This window comes from Strix aluco, chromosome 22, assembly GCF_031877795.1.
Source record: "Strix aluco isolate bStrAlu1 chromosome 22, bStrAlu1.hap1, whole genome shotgun sequence".
Lineage (NCBI taxonomy): Eukaryota > Metazoa > Chordata > Aves > Strigiformes > Strigidae > Strix > Strix aluco.
The window spans coordinates 2,784,261-2,801,342 of NC_133952.1; the positions used below are offsets into that span (position 1 = coordinate 2,784,261).

General features: G+C 45.9%; 2 protein-coding genes across 8 annotated transcripts in view; one reads left to right on the top strand and one right to left on the bottom strand.

Moving 5' to 3' along the window:
- Nucleotides 1-6,233, bottom strand: part of MIB2 (MIB E3 ubiquitin protein ligase 2) — a 50,970-nt gene extending 44,737 nt beyond the window's left edge. For all 6 annotated transcript variants that reach the window (XM_074848446.1, XM_074848445.1, XM_074848443.1 and 3 more), the window contains exons 1-2: nucleotides 6,113-6,233; nucleotides 5,576-5,709 (exon numbers count right to left, since the gene is read on the bottom strand). The gene's annotated coding sequence lies outside the window, so the exon portion shown is untranslated. The remainder of the gene's footprint in view (nucleotides 1-5,575; nucleotides 5,710-6,112) is intronic.
- A 107-nt stretch (nucleotides 6,234-6,340) lies between these two features.
- Nucleotides 6,341-17,082, top strand: part of LOC141933635 (uncharacterized) — a 56,123-nt gene continuing 45,381 nt past the window's right edge. The window contains exons 1-2 of one of the 2 annotated variants that reach the window (XR_012626157.1): nucleotides 6,341-6,488; nucleotides 6,723-6,851. The gene's annotated coding sequence lies outside the window, so the exon portion shown is untranslated. The remainder of the gene's footprint in view (nucleotides 6,489-6,722; nucleotides 6,852-17,082) is intronic. The other variant, XR_012626158.1, reaches the window with a different exon arrangement.

A 17,082-nucleotide genomic window follows, 5' to 3' on the forward strand; every position in this document is an offset into this window, starting at 1 on the left:
TATGGCTGAAGTCTCAAGAAATATACTAATCAGAAAACTTCTTCCAGTTGGGTGTGAAGGCATGTATGAAAAGCTTGCAGTCTTCTAGAGCTATCAAATCAGACCTGAGTTGGCCTTGAACTTTCAATTCTCACTTTACTCAAACTTCAACCCACCTGTGATGACAACGGACACAGAAAAGTGAACCTGCTTCAAAAACCAAGCACTCATCTGCAGAGCCTCAATCCAAACTGATTTTGTCACCAAGCTCTATAGACCGAAAAGGGACTTCTGTCAGCAATGAGTAACAAAGTAAGTTAGACAGAAAGTGACAGTATCAGCCACACAATCTACCAGGAGCAAAGATACAGCACAGTGTTTTTCACGAATCAGCTCTGTGCTAACTAACGGACTAGACCCATGAAATAAACTGGATTGCACAGTAGGTCAGTATTTGCTTTAAACCATACAAATGCCAACACCTTTGGGAAACACCACCAGTAACCCAAAAATGAACAGCTGTCGCAGGCCTCCAACACAAGTTGTGGTATACCACCGTGTACTGGTTTTGGCTGGGATAGAGTTAATTTTCTTCACAGTAGCTTGCCACAGTGTTGATAGCACAGCGATGTTTTAGCTATTGCTGAACAGGGCTTACACAGTATCAAAGCCTTTTCTGTTTCTCACACTACCCTGCAGGGTGCACAATAATTTGGGAGGGAACACAGCCAGGACAGCTCACCCCAAGTGACCAAGGGGATATCCGATATGACGTCATGGTCACCAATAAAAGCTGGGGGGAAAGAAATAGGAAGGGGCAGCGTTTGGAGTAATGGTGTTTGCCTTCCCAAGCAACTGTTACACCTGATGAAGTCCTGCTTTTTCAATTTTACCCTTCCAGTTCTCTTCCCTACCCCACTGGGGTGGAAGTGGGCAGCTGTGCAGTGCTTCACTGTCTACCAGGGTTAACCCACAACACACGGAGGTGGAACAACTTTTGCCAGGTCAGGGATGTTCAAAATTCAGATTTACAAGTCAACATCAGTCAAACCCTACAAAAGCTCCCTCTACCAGCTTCTGCTGAACACAAAAGCTTCAGGCTGTAAATTGGTGAGATCAGTGCTCATCTGCCCACTGGAGAATTAAGAGTGATTATAAGTGAAAGTCCACACTGGGCATCTAGTGGATCTCTCTCATCCCACAAGATAATTGCTCATGAGCCTGATTAAATTTCCTTCTGGCTTTTGATGAACGTGTTCTCTCCAGGAGAGAGAAAAACAGCTCCAGCCATTTGCTTTAATTGGACCTGACAGTTTGCAGATTGCTGCCTCAAGCCTTGAAAAGCTCAGTAGCTGGAGTGGATGAGAATCCACTTTTTCCTCAATAGCAGATTTCAGAGTTAAATTTACATTCACAAAATGCACACACACCCCACCCAAAACCACACACAACTACCAGGTGATGATGTTTTTAATATTTGCTAAGTATGAATTAAGGTCTTTACCCATTACATAGAAAAAAAAGGGGAAAATGGTATTTTAAATTTCCCATACCCTCCACAAAAGATCCCTGTGGTATAAGAAAAACAAATAAAAACCTGCAAGCATTGCACTGAGTAACTCCCCTCCTTTCTCCTTCCAAGAATCCATTGCTTTCTGGCCAGTGGCATTAAAAGGTCAGTGGTCAATGACCTGACATCCCTTGCACTGGCTAGCAGGTCTTTTTGTGCCCATTCAGAACACCGACAAAAGTCACAATATAAACAAAATAAATTAGTTTAATAAAGTCAAATACAATCCATTCAGGGAAGCTAGAAAATGTCCACTACTTAAAGAACAAGCTCAACATATCTAACAGGAAGGGTCTTGGTGCAGTTTATCATGCCTTGTGGAAAAGGATGGACTAGGTGGCCTCCTCAAAATCCCTTCCAGACCTATTTTCAGTCACCTAGAAATGGAGGACCACACAGAAACATATTCCAACAGTGAGAAATCTGTCTTGGCAGCAGATTTCAACTGTGTTCTTACTTAGGCATTACTCTAATATATTTCTCAGAGACAAGACCATCTGGCCCAGAGCTGATGGTATTGAGCCCTCTGTAAAGCTCAGGTCCACATCTCTCTCACACCAGCTATCAACTCCTATTTACCATGAAAATCTGGGTTAAATCACTTAAAAGTTCATAATCCTCCAATCTAATTACACAATTGCCTTGTCTGTCCAGAAAGGCAGTAAGTTTCCCCTCAAGTCATTCAGAATCAGAAGATTAACATTACTGCAGGAGTAAAAAAATCAAGAGGAATTAACACTGAAGTCCTGCTGGTAGATGCGTGGTTGAACAGTGGGTTGGAGAAAACAGTACTGTGGTTCTATGATATGACTGCTCACAGGTACCCTCAGCAGTGGTGATACAATAGGATTACAAGTCATCTGAGTTAGGAACACAACTTCCTCTGACTTTTCAAAATGAAAAGTAGCTACTTCAGACTCTGGCATAGAGCAAACTGGAGCATAAAACCTGCTGAATCTCTGATGAGCCTTGATAGCTCATCCTACCAACTTTCAGATTCCCCTTCAGGCTTTCAGAACAGACAACACTGCACTCCTGTCAGTTTTCAGCCTGGAACTTGCCCTTTCTGTGCTCTGAAAGCAGATCAAAAGGTTTAAGTCTAATCTATCCTGACATGCCTTTGGCTAGAGAGACATCAGCTGCCTAGGAGCAGAAGGAATTGAGTAGTTAGTTAGCTGTTGCTTTCCTCCCTGGTACTTAACGAAGGTTTGAGGGTCAGCACGTACACCAATTCACTTGCAAGTTTGTACATTCTAGAAGTACATGTTATCTTTCAGCTCTGGGTAGCCGAGCACTTTAAAGAATGCAAGAACACTTCACAGATGGGAAACAAGAGCCATAGTTACACATGGAATTGGTGGCAGAGCCAGGAACAAAGCTCACATAGCCTAGCTCCAAGTTCTGTTCTCCACAGCCTGGCCCATACTAGTCACAGAGGGGTAAAAAAAACACAAAGGAAGTATCAACCCATGATCCAGCATGCATCCTTGCATTCCTTGAGGTCACATCAAGGAATGTGGATCGAGGTCTAAGATCAAGCCATTTACTGTCCTGCTAGCACACATGTAACTTCACTGATGCCATTTTCCACATACAGCCAGTCTAAATGTGGGAAGACGGAAACTTCAAGCACCACTACAGCTCTCATAAAAGAGGGAACAGAAATATTTAAATTCTGTAAGTCTCCCAAGAAACAAGAGACTCCACTTTCTCACTCTTTGGTTAAGGAGAGAAGAGTATCCAATGATCCAGCCAGAGCTTCTAGGGAGAGTGTACTGGGACTTGCATCAGTCTCCCTCTGAGCACACTGTATTACAACACCCTGGCCCCTCCATAAATGCCCTTGATAAGCCATGAATCAGTATCCTTGAAAAACAACTAGGACTCAAATAGTCTGCTCAGAGGACTTTGCATTCTATTCCTGGATCCCTGGAAAACAGCAACTCAAAATGAAAGGGCATGATCAGTACTGTCGCAAGTGGTAGGGTCACATTCAGCATAACCGAATTCTGCCAGAGCCCAGGAGCAGTTCTGTGTCAGAAATGATGAGGAAGGCAAACAGAGTGGATGAGAACAGGCAGGCAGGGGCAACATGACCTATGAGAGATTAATTATCAAGTTGGAGAAAGCCTTTCAACTTCAGCAAAATCATAGTCTCTGCAAGCAACCAATACTAGTGCTACACGAATGTGTGGCAAGAGATGAGCTTGTTTCAGAGAGAACTGCCACAGCTCTGAATAGCCCATGGTGGTCATGTAGCCACATGCTTGTTGATCCAGGTAGCTTAGAAAGCTGCAAACATACCCCTTTCCAAGTAAAAATGGAAGGAGACAATTGCAACCACCATACCTGTGGTACTTCCACAGTTTTCGCAACTTCCAAGACATCTGTCAAAGGAAAGAGGCTATGCACAGACTCCCAGTTCTTCCAAACAGTCCCAGCAGTGGATTAGTGGCCATTGCAGACCAAAGCAGGAAAGTAACAGATTCTTTATACACTAATTTGGCACAGGATTTTCACAGTCAGAGAGCTTCAAACATGCATTCAAAATAAATGTCAAAACATATGAAGCTATACAGCAATATCATAATAAGCAGAGAATTAAGCCAACACAAATATCACACGATTATGAAGTCTTTTCTCATGTTGGTGACTCAGAGAGGTATGCTGTGCAAAGGGAAAGGGATGGGAAACACATTTACTTGTTTGAAGTCTAAAAAGAGAATAATTATTCAAGAAAACAGAACCAGTGGTGACGCTGTTAAATGACAACTAGGTAACTGTTTGTCAATATGTTGCAGGCACACTTGCCAGTCCTAAATGAACTCACGTCCTTCCACCCCAGAAATACACAAGATTAGTACAGAAAACAGGCATCAGGTACTGAAGACACATCAGTGATAGAGCTGGGACTACAGTGTGAGCCACCAGACCCCCAATCTACTGCCCTGTTAGGTGGCTGCCTTAAGGAAGAACTTAAGGGAACCATCATCCGCCCAATGGAAGTTAACTGCTCCAGATGCAAACCTAGACACCTCTAACTCAGAGCAGAAAGCAAAGCTCAAAATAGGGCAAGAACTTCTCTAGCTCTGCCAAGGCTATTGAAGCTTTCTCTTTCTGATTTCCATTATCAACATGACACACAACATCATTTCAGTCATAACAATGTGGGTAATGTGGGTTATTTATAGTAACTGCATCCCTTGACAATTCACTCATCTATATCCTGAAGACACGGATGAAAAAGTCAACAGGTAATTAAGTATGGAGGAAGGACCTAGAAGGATGAACTGCACTGTTCTTCATAGGAAGTAGTTTTAAGAAGCCAAGGAGCTGCTGAACAGAGCAGAAATAAAAACAGTATTCCATTTGAGCCAAATAAACTCCTCCTATAGCAACAGAATATGTAATGAGGCTCTCAGCCAAAAAGAGAGAAGGTTCAATAGTAAAGCCAAGCTCAAGTGACCTCCATGAAGGTGAGCCAGAGCTCACTTTTTTCTAAGTGAGGTAGAAATTAGAATTGGTTGCATTCAGAAAGTAAGTTCTGGAGTTGAATGTCTGCAGGGAAATCAGAACAAACATGCAGTTTTTCCAGTGCAGTGCACCATCTTCTCTAGGTTTCACGACTCTTTCTCAGTTCAGGAAGATTGCAAATATCATGGAAACACAAGAGAGAAACAGCCACAAGTGCTTCAGTTGTGAGACACATTCAGTATCCAGCACACGCTCCAGTGATACAAAATGCCCACGAGGAATCGCTGCCAATGTTTCAGCACTCAGCTGTCACTCGAGCAAGTAAGGGCTTACCTGCACTACCTGTTTCAGAACAGGAAACCAGGCTGTATGTTTACAGCCAGCACTCGCCATCCAGAAGAAAAAGAAAGAAAAATGGAGCAGGAGCAAGCAGACACACCCCGCTACAGACTCAACCCTGGCTAAATGTGGCAGAAAGAAAACTGGACACTTTGAGCAGACCTATTCCCTGCTTAGCCCAAGGAAGAAAAAGAGGACAAAACAGGCACGTACCTGACAGAGCCGAGAGAGAACAAAATTCAGATACTCCTTCGGAAAGCCTCTGTCCTTAGCCAAGGGTTGTGTTTGCTTCCTTCCCTCCCTCATCCTCCGCGCAGGAGCCCGAGCAGCAGACCCACCACAGCGGCCTAGGGAGAGGAGAGAAAACACGAGAAGCGGCTCAGGCGGGCTCCATGGCAGCAGCCAGCGGCCACCGGCTCCTCTCCCCCGACGGAGCCCTCAGCGTACGGGACACGAGCGCAGCACCGGCCCCCGCAACCGCGGCGGTCCCAAGCCCGGCCGCACCCCCCTCCGCCGCCATCCTTCCCCTTTCCCGCCCCCAGGGCCCCGCCGGGAACCGGCCGCCTCAGGCCCTGCACGGCGGCGGCCCCAGAGCCCCCTCAGACCGCCGGGGCCCGCCGCGGGGCCTCAGCGCCGCCCAGGCCGTGAGGCGGCCTCGCACCCACCGGCGGCGGCAACCGCGCTGAGGCGGCTCTGCCCGCCGCCGCGCTGCCCCGGGCCCGCTCCCTCCTCCGGCGCCGCTGCTCTTACCCCCGGGGAAGCGGCCGAGGAGCCGGGCCGCGCCCGGCCGCCCCGCGGGTGCTGCTTCAGCGGCGCCGCTCGACCCCGCTCCCCCGGGGCCGCCCCGCCCAGGCCTCCCACAGCCCGCTGACAGCCGCCGGGGCTCGCCGGGAGATGTAGTTCTCTGCCCGCCTCACTCGCCGCCCGCCACCCGACGGCGACTACAAGTCCCGAGAGGCCCCGGTAAAGGCCGCGGCCCGCCCGCGGAGCCTCTGGGGATGGGGCGGTGGGCTCCGGGGCAAGGCCCCGGCGCGGCCCTCACTCGCCCCGGCGCGGCCCTCCCGCCTTGGCTGGCAAAGGCCGCGCTGCTGCGTGAGGCGGGACCCGCTTGTGCCGGCTGTTTCTGGTTCGCCTGACGTCTTTGTGGTGTCGAGGATAATAAATTTTGGGGCTCGTTTCTTGTTTGCGCGGGCAAAATGGGCATTGGAACCCGCGTGAATAGCTGACCGCAGGATCCACGCCAGGATGGGTTTTTTTTAAACGTTTGAGTTGTTGGATTTTTTGGGGTGGTTTTAGGATGGCTTAGTCCACTGTGAGGGAGATTTGGGGATTCAGTGTAACCCCTCGTGTCTTTGTTCAGCAGGTAGCCAGGAGGGCTCGGACGCCTTCCGCCGGGGACGCCTTGTCTGCACCATCACAGCTCAGATGTTGCCTGCATGGGACCACTGGGACCTTTCAGTGCCACCATACGTGAATCTAAAAGCATAAGGTACGACTGCTTTTATAATGACTTTATTTTCTAAGAGGCAGAGGCAACTTGGGAGTTTGTATGATCTCTGTGCTGGTGATACCGCTGACCCTGTTCATGTGGATCTCTCGTGTTTGGGGTAGGACACACTCTACTGACTTTACCCCTGCTGAGGTCAAAGACACCTTGCAAACACTGTCTAAGCTTGCCTGTCCCGTTCTGTTGCTCGGTGGCATGTCCAGCATGGCTCTGTTGAAGCTAACGGATTGGAATTTTGTTTTACATTAGTCTTTGCTAATGTAGGCTGGCATAGCAGAACAAGGGTTAAAAGAGTGGCCTGCACTGATATTGAAGAACGGCGTCCACAGCAGTAAAACTGAGCAATAAGTTTGTGCTAAACCCAGAAGGCCTGCAGTGTGGTAAAACCAGAGCATAAACCCCTGCACTCACAACAAGAATACAGCAGCAAGGTCATAAAAAAATCACATGCCATTCCTTTTCCCACTAGCCCATCAGGAATACTCTCTAGAGCCCTAAAACTCAAAAGGAGGAAAAAAAGACACCAGGCAGCAGAGTTGCCTGGAGCTTATGAAGACTGAAGAGGGCAAAATTCTGAGACAGAGTGTCACCACGTAGTAGTAGCTTTTATACCTGTGGGGTACAAAGGACCTGTCCAAAAAGCTTGTCATTGCCATTTGAAAAAGCCAAAGAGGAGGACTCAATGTCCCTTGTCCTCCGTGTTGCGCAAAAGTGATGTTGGCCAGACCACTTAAACACACATGTTGGGGTGATTGTGCAAATGCAAATGTGGAAATGAGTGAATTGAACCTGACGGTTCTGACCAGAACTGCGGTGCATTTTACCCTCTGGCCAGAAGATGGGGAATGAGCACCGTTACGTGTTTGGGAACGTCGTAAGTGGAGCTAAGCATGCACTGATGCGCTCTGCCTCAGCTTGCTTTTTACCAGGCAGATTTATATGTTAGTATAAACACAGAAATACATTAGAGACAGGTGAGTACAGCCAACATCAATTGTCTGAAAAGATCCATTCGCATTTAGAGTAGCTTTTGTGCTCACTCGGTAAATACCAAGGTAACAGGCTCTGCTTTTGCCAGTGCTTGTTGTAAATGTGAGCTTGCATGCCCAGACTTGAAGTTGTATCAGGCTAATCTTTAAAAGAAATTGGAAAACTGTGTTAGACTGTGTGAAGTGACCTTCTCAGGCAAACACAAAGTCATACAGCATCAGCAACTTAGTTCATGGCCAAAACAAAAACTTTGTTATTATTTTTATGAGATTTTGCCTTTGTTCATATATAACCACTTTGCAGAGGTGGTATTTTGGTTGTGATTAACACCAGAGATACTGCAAATGGCAAACCTCTCTGGTGTGTGAAAAAGTGTGAGCTCCAATGCATGTTTTCTAGTGGGGCGGCATCTGTGAAAAGGAATGAGCCAGCCTGGCATGTATAACCCAGAGGTAGTCTGCAGGACATAAGGAGTTTTCCTTGAGGTTTACAATGGCAAGACAGACCTAGGAAGTGCTGTATCTAAGAGAAGGAAGGACTTGAAAGAACAAGGTAACTGTCCTCGTGCACAAGGCTGATACTGAGAAGAAAGAAGTCACCTAAGAAGTCACCTGTGTTATGTGCTTAGGGGGTAGGCCAAAAAGTAATGGGCCAAAATGCAGCAATGAAAACTCAGGTTGGATGTGAGGGAAAACTTTCTGAGGCTAATGAAATGCTGCAGAAGCCTGTCAAGGGGCTATGAAATCTCTACCTGAAGACACTAGGAACTGGTTAGACAAACACTGCTGAAATGACAGGGTAGAACTGATAACTGTGTGTACAGGGCATGGTTTGGAGGGCCTCTTGAGACCTCTTCTGATCCTGTGTTGCTATGAATCTTTGAGCCTACATTTTGACAACATGCATCCTCTGGCATCTAGTAAACTGGAGTTCATCTCTGTCTCTTGCTCAGTGAGGACATTATAGTGCTTACTGCGATGGGCTGGAGTTGCATAGGTCTGGACAGGGGAGAGAAGCCTCTGCTCTTACATGGCCCTGTCCCAGTTTTCCAAATATTTTACTAGGAATCTTTCCTTGCCCACTGGATGCCGCTGTTACACAGAAATATTCACGGACTATTTCTGTAGGCTTCTGCTCTAGGCACCTTCTCCATCAGACACGGAAGGCTGCTTCAGGGTCAGCCATGCTATATGGATTTAGCCCTATTAGCCAGCCTTTTTTTACAGAGGAAGTCTCCTTAACATTTTGCAGCTTACTGGCATGGCACCTGTGAACCTTAGGCCACGACGGTAGATGCCAATGTGATGGCAACACCAGCAGCAGAAATCTAGTTCTCTGAAGGTGATTGAACATGGAGAAAAATATTGACTGCTGAGGGGAAAAGAAGTTATCCAAAATGTGTCTTCAGGTCATTTATAGAAGGACACTTTCCCCAACAACTATGTCCTGCAGTGCCTATTTTGCATGTTTAATGTGGGAATTTGTACGTGTAAAGACTGGTTCAGAGAATTGTCTCCTTAAAAGCAAAGCCTGGAAACAGCAGCTTTCCCTGGCTCACACGTTGCAGATGTGCACTGATGTTACGATTACACCTTGTTGGCACTGCCTTCAGAGGCAATGACCTGGATAGAACAGACAGGATATGTGTGGCTTCCACTTCTTAGAGAAAACAGAACAGTTTCTAGCTCAGCTGAGTCTCAGAACAAGCCAGAAAGTGACCTACATCCAATACCCAGCTTTGGGAATTAACTTTGAGGAAGTTCAGTTCCACATCTAGGTCTCTCCTCTGAAATAAATGGAACCACAGCTTAATAGAATCCAAACCCAAGGGGAAATCCTCTTTATTCCTTTACAACAGTTTTTAGCACTGATCCACATTTTTAACTGGAAAAAAAATATGACTCCAAGTTAATGCAAACCTTAGGGTTTGAATCCTTCAGATTCTAACAACGGAACTGTTTCCTGGTGTCTTGAGCCATTGGCCTTTCAGGAGCTGGTCTAACAACAGAAGATTTAAAATAAGCCAGGAGTAGTGGCAAAGCTACTATGACAATTATATAACAGATGTTTATGTTAAAAGGCCTGTGTCTATCTGGGAACACAATCTGTATACAATAAACATAAAAGCAAATAAGGTGACTGATAAATAATAGGCAAAGCGCGGGTCCAGCTTTGTGTGACCTACAGTGACGTAAATCTGATAACTTTTGAATTTGGTGGAGTTTTTCCTCTGAGCCATCTTATGTGTGTTTGCACAGTCTACTGAGACACTTAGCTGACAGTCCCTTGCCATCTTGCTTTTTGCAGCCATCAGTGTGATAAAAAGTACTAGAGACAGCTTGGATCTTCATACATCAATTTGAAATCTCAGGGGGAACTTTAAAGCAATTGCTAACAAATTTCTGCAAAGCATATGCTGAATGGAGCCTGCCATCAATAAGGCAAATGGTAAATAAATATAATGGTGTCATGTATTCAGCCTGGGGGCTGCAGCTGTGTAATTGTGCTGCCAGTGGTGTCCAGAGAAGCACTGTTCTCTGCTGCTAAATTTCATCCAGTTCCCTGGAGCACTATAAGAAACAGCCTCTGTCTCAGTTTCAGCAGTAAAATGAGATGAGGGGGATTTACCCTCTTATCCCATACACTTTACTGCACCATCTTTGCATCCGGACCTGGTCCCAGTACAGCGCTGAGGATGGCTGTGTAAGAAGTGGTGCACTGGGTCACTGCACTCCCACTAGGAACATATCAGCAATGTCAGTGAACAAGGCAGAATGCTGTGTGGCCCTCCAGAAATCCGGGATAGATGTGTAGCTTATTGTAGTCACGGTCAGATAAATTCTCAACATTTTTGTCGTGTAATCCTGAGACCTGTTACCATATGGATTCATAAAGGGCGTGCATGGCAGCAATGAGAAAGTGCACTGTCCTTGGAAGCTGCAGAAAATAGCAGCATTGAGCTGTCCCAAAATGTAGTCTTCCTGCATTTTTGTCCCGAGTGTGGTGTAAATGACCAATAGACAAAGAGCAGGGACCAGATAGTCACAGATGTGTACAAGTAAAACTGAGTTTGGTGATGCAGAATAGCAGTCTAGGGACAAGTGCTGAGGTTGGCTTGTACAAATCCAGCCTTGCTGTGTGAAAGATTAGCTATTTTAGGGAAGGTAAAGTCATTTTTACCCAGGTTACCTCCATCTGTTCCCATCTAATGAAATATAGTGAAAGATGGATTCAAACTAGAATCTTGTTATTAGTTACTGCTCATTTGAGGTCATTTAATCCACTGTGGCTTCCTAAGAGATGCAGAGATCCCGCTACTGCTTGCTGCCCTGGAAGTTCCTCAGCTTGCTTCACTGCTCTGGTTTAATCTGGATTTGGTTCTGAGTTTGCACCGTATTTCAGCTACTTGTTTGGCTACTCATGGACTGATAAAATTGTTACAGATAGATGACTATCTTTTAGTTGTGAACTGAAAGCTGCCCAAGCCTTGCCGATCCAGGTACAGTCTGCATTTCTAGGTCTGGGATCTCCTTGATTCATGAATCTGTCTCCTGAGAGAGTGATCTCTTGGTCCTACCCAAGTCCTGGTAGGAGAGGGGGAGTTGTGGAGGTACTGCACCTCTCACCCTGGGCTGCACGCTCTGTTTCTTCTGAACATAGGGAGCTGAGAAGCCAGCTGTGCTAGTGTGCATCCAGTGCTAGAGCACAGGGCAGCAGATTTGATATTCCTTCAGAGAAGCAAGCCATCTGATCTGGTACGTCCTGCACCAGCTGGTTTACAGCCCAACGCTGGGATCCAGTCTGCTCTCCCATTTCTGTGCAGGGAGAAACCATGCAACAATCTTAATAATTGAACGTCTCTTCTCTGATGGTGTTATCACACATAAAAATTCTTCCCTTTTTTCCTTCTTTTCTCCTTCACTGTAGCCTAGCCTTATTTCAATTTTCAACTATTACAGGGACACACATTTTAATGCAATGACTCTTTGCACAGGCAACATTTGAACAAGTACTTTACTGCCCTGTGTGATTCAAATAGCTAATGGATCAGGAAAATGTTAGCAACCATTTACTTTTAATTTTTTTTCTGAGCAGCAGGGCTGTGATATATGGCACTCCACAATGTGGCATTGGTTAAGCTTTAGAAATCACATCTGGAGACTTGATGCCAAAGCACCCTGTAAAGGGTCTGCAAATGCCCATGCTGACTAGGAACTAAGGCCAAGCAATTCTATCCAATGTGGTTCACGGACTGTTTGCAAGGATTGGTTTGTGTAGTCATGATTCACTGGGAGGTGGAGGCAATTATTAATCCTTGCATGGTTTATTGCAGGAGGCTTTAGCAGGATTTAATATATTGGAGGGCCAGGGCAGACTAATCCCCCAAACTACAGCAGGTCTCATGCTGTTACCTGCACTTGTTCTTTATTTAGAAACTAATGGAGCATTAGTTCTGGAGCCTGAAATAACACCGAGGCCTTACTGCAGCAGGTACTAACCAGGCTTGATACCCCAGGAAGTTCAGTGTGGAAAAAAAGAGCATGAAAAGAGGGGAAGTGACTCTTTGAGAACTGCTGAGGAAGTCAGCCACCCAAAATGATCACATCTTGACAAAGGCTGTCCCCTCCACTCCCCATGTTCAAGCAGCAATATTGTCTTGGCAGCTTCAGAGTTAACACTGGTGATATTGCCTGACTAGTTCAAGCAGCAGCAAAACAAGCTTGCTGGATAACAGGACTAATTTCACACCCTCCAACAAAAGGTGCTATGTACCAAGAAGAATAATTAAGGGTAGTTGGGCAGGTGACAGACCAGAGACATCTCCCTATGTGAGGGGTCAGTATGAGCCCCTGTGGTGCTCTCATTGCAAAATTCTTCTAACTAAACTCCTCCGGAGAGGATACGGGCTGGGTGGCCTCATTGCTTTCATGGAAACAGCTGTAGTTAGCCTCAGCAGTGCTCCAGCTTTTGGCTAGCAAACAAAAACCTGTCGGCCAGCTACGCTGCAGTGATGCCATCTGGAGACGTGTGACCTGAAGCTGGCCCTACAGAAGTCATGTGCAAGGGTTTGAGAGCACCAGTGCTGCCTTCCTGGAAACTCCCCACCCCTTTTGAGATGGGGGCTCTCCAGAGCCCATGGCAGCTCTGGATTCTGTAGTGCAGTGATACAAGTTCTTGGATGCTCACACTCAGCAGTGGCCAGTGCCCTGCTCTTTAGGACTGATTCTTTATCAGCAAGTGCTAATAGTCTGTGCCAGTAGTTCTGCTGTTTGAAGTCTACCTGAAATCCCCTCTCCCTACTGTGGCTGCTCTAAACAATATCTAAGACAGGCTCCCTCCAGTGCTGAGCAGCACTGAAAATTAAGGAAGACTGGATCAATCTGTTTCATCCGGTCTTCTGGCCTTTGCTAAGTGTCCAAGCAGTGCAGGTGGGAGACTGGTGGAGTTCTGGGATGGCTGTGCCTAAAGCCCAGGGTTGAGTGGAGGAGTCTAATAGGGAAACTCTTAATGAACTGCCAAATAGCGAGTTCTTCCCCTGCCCTCTTTCTCACCACTTCCACAGAAGCACATCTAGAGCATGACAAAAAGCTGTATGAAAAAAAAATAGGCAAATTGCCATTCAATCATTTCATATATTTCTAACTTTAGGGTTAGAGGATTTCCAAATCAGAATTGTCTTCTCAGCCTTTCCTCTTTAATATGGTTTATTTATTGTGCCGGATTAATACAGCATATGGAATTCTGCAAGGGAAGTCTGTCTGCTATAATTAGCTAGCAATGGTGACAGCAGGCATCTTTGCTTCTTTATTATTTTAAAATTCTCAGTGCTGTATTATGGATAAATTTCTACCACATCAGAATGCTAATTCTTGGGAAAGCATGTGAGTGCAGCATCCTGCTGCATTAATGTAGCCTTCAAAATCCTAAAGTCATCCCAAGTGTGACCGCAGTGAAATCAGTGGGATTACACCAGTGATGAATCTGGTCCTAGGCACAGAATAGACATGGAAACTAATCCTCCTTTTTTCTGCTGCTGCAATTATTTTAGCAACTTACTCACGTACCTGAGGTCAAGTTCTGTGTAGCTGTAAATAAATGTTTGGCATTGTACCTCCCCACACCCAGGGGGAATTAGGTCCTTATGCCTCTCTGGCTGTACTTAGTATACTGTATACAGAATCTTTTTATGAAATAGTTCTCTTGCTGTAAATGTTGCCAGATCCTTTCTTAAAACCATGTGAATTTTTGAAAGTAAACGCGCACAAAGCAACCCCACCCTTTCAGCCCTTAACAAAGGCTGGGAGCCCCTGGCAAGTGCAGGTTTAGAGATCTTTGCAAACATAGGCTCACGCAGCAGCTGAAAACCCAGGCCATGAAACCCTCGTGCCAGTGCAGACACTGGGAGATTCATCAAAAGGAACATTACATCTTTGCTCTAGGACCATCCGAGTTTTCTAGGCTGTTGAAGAAGGAGCCATTGTAATGCTGACCATTTGCCACTTCCCTCTTTCCCCTACCAGAAGAGTCCATTCTCCACGTCTGACTGTCCTTGTGGGGCAGCTGGTGCCCGCAGAGATTCGGGGGGTGGCCATTCACTCTGTCCTAGCCATGTGCCAGACACAAAGTCTGCTGTGAGCAAACTGCAACAAGAAGTAGGAGATACTGCAGCGCACCTTTGTGCTGAATGGGAGGTGGGGAGGACATGCCAATGGTAACTGAAGAGTAGGCAAATAAACAAGGGGCGAGGAAAGAGGGGGGTAACTGGCAAAATTTCAGAGATAAGAAGCGTGAGTATCAGCATAATTGTCCTGTGCCGTGTTCCTCAGAGTATCTGACAATGCAAGGTAGAAATAAGTCTTAACAGGCAGTCTACTAACCATCAACAGTCCCTCGTCATCTGGAGAAGAGGGGCTTGAATTAGTTTGCCCTAAAGGGGCTTTTTTCTTGTCTAAATCATATAAGCAGGGCCAGGAGAGTCACTTTCCATGAGGCTTGTTATTTAGTGTTATGTAAGAAACAGAGTTTATGTGACTCTTAATTGCTCCTTGAGGTTGAGTTTGCAGGCAGCTCTGGCTAGAACATGCATTTTTGTGCAGGAGCTGCGTGCCTGCATGCCAAATTGGCTGTTTGTGTGTACAGCCACAGCAGCTATGAGAGTAACAGGCACTTCTGCAGATTTTATCTCCAAATACGGCCTCTGGTATGTGTGCGGGGGGGGAAATGAGCAATAGTACTTTAAGACTTCTGGGGTGGTCAGACATGTAGAGCTGGAAATACAGGCAGGTAACAGTTTTTTGTGTTTAGAGGTCTTTCTGTAATTAGCTTAGTGTCAACTTGATTGTTGGCCACGGAGAGAATTTTTGACAGGTTAATATAGAACAGGAGCTGATTTCCATTTTTATAGCTCCATGTTGTTCTCCCTATTGAATTCTTACTATTAAACGTATCCATTCCATGCCAGCTGGAGATGTACACCTGGAAGGAGGCTGCTGAAGACAACCACCTTACAAGGATTCCCAGATAGTAAGTCTGGGTGGTAGATGAGATCCTCTTGTCGCTGTTCTGCAAACAGATGTGGACCTCAGAATCAATGAAGCATCTCTCTGGCAAAAACATTTAGACTATGTTCCCATTATCTCTGTGCAGGAAAAGTGGGATACTGAATGAAATTTGAAAAAACAAATACGTGATTCAGAAAAGGCTATTCTATTTAAAATCAACAATGATTAAGCAATTTAGAAAATCTCACCCTAAACGTGTATCCTGTCTGCTGATGGCCACAGTTAAGAGACAATGGCAAAACAGAGATGACTTAAACTCTTGGCTTATCAGGGTATTAAAAAACATTGAAATCTCTCTGACTGACATCCAATATGCAGGGACACCAGCTTAAGTTGCTCATAAGTGATCTTTCCAGCTTGATGCTGAAAATATATCATGGACATCTGGATAGCGTAAAACCAAACCTAAAGCAAAACAAAAAATCCGTGTCCAGCTGACGAGGCTGGGTGATTCCAAGAGAATGCTTGTGCAGGCATGAAGCTTCCCATGGAAAAACAATGGAGTGACATCATGAAGTAGAAGAATTCACATCTCTGTGTCGTCCCAAGACACTGCATGATGCCGTGGAAAATCCTGGAGGAGGAACTAGAGGTCTACACGTAGATCTGCTGCTGAGTGTGCTGTGTTGGCTCCGTGCTGCTGGCTTCTCCTTTCACCGTTATCTGTTTATCTGAGAAGTGGGCTGCCTCATTAGGCTCCAGTCTGGGCCAAGCCCGAGCAGTCAGATGGGAATACAATTTAAAAGACCTATTTTTCCTGGCAATTCCCCCACAAGAGTACAGTGACAAATGACACATCACAGACAGCAAAGAAAATGTCTGTACCTACAGAACCCTGCCTCCCAATGGTGTGAGAAACTATTGCACAATCCAGAATTGCATGGCTGATGCAGACTTTCTGAAATATATACTTCAAGATAAGTCCAGGAAGCAATGTTTTGTTGTAGTTTGTAGAATAGTGCCTCGCTAGGTTACTTTATGAAAAGGAAGAAGTAAACCCCAGCATCACAGAGGTGCTGTAAAGAATTGCAAAATGCTGTGCTATCTTGGCCATACAAATGGCTGGAGTCCTTCATCAGGCTGTGTTATGGCATGTGAATATGAACACGGTGAGACTGAAACTCTGCTCTACAGATGCTGTTCATCAGTGGTCAACACTGGCCTTCATAAACTCAGTGGTCACATAGGAAGAAAAATTGTGCTAGTGCCAGTATTCTCTCTCTCCATGGCCCTATTTCACTCTAGCTAGAACAGAGCCCATGTGGAATAGAAGGAAACTGAAATCCTGGAGACAAATTCCTTCGCTCTTAAGATGAGGAAGGCTCTTATCTGTGGCTGAGCCCAGCAGGCTGTGATTAGTCCTGCCAAGCTCTTCTCCTGCTGCTCAGCAAGCATCCTCCCTCCTCTCCCCCCCACCCCACCTTCCCACTGCTGACTGCCTCATGGGTGGGCAGGGCTTCGCTCGCTGGCTCACTGGCTTTACTCCAGTTCGACCATCTTTTTCCACTAATACTTCTTTGGAATGGACAGTTAACACTCTATCCATGTTAGCCACGTGCAATGACTTCTCCTGGCATCTCTGCTTGTAACCTGATACAGAGACAGAAGAATACTGTGGAAGAAGAGGAGCCTGTACCACCACAGACTTGTCTGCCTGATGC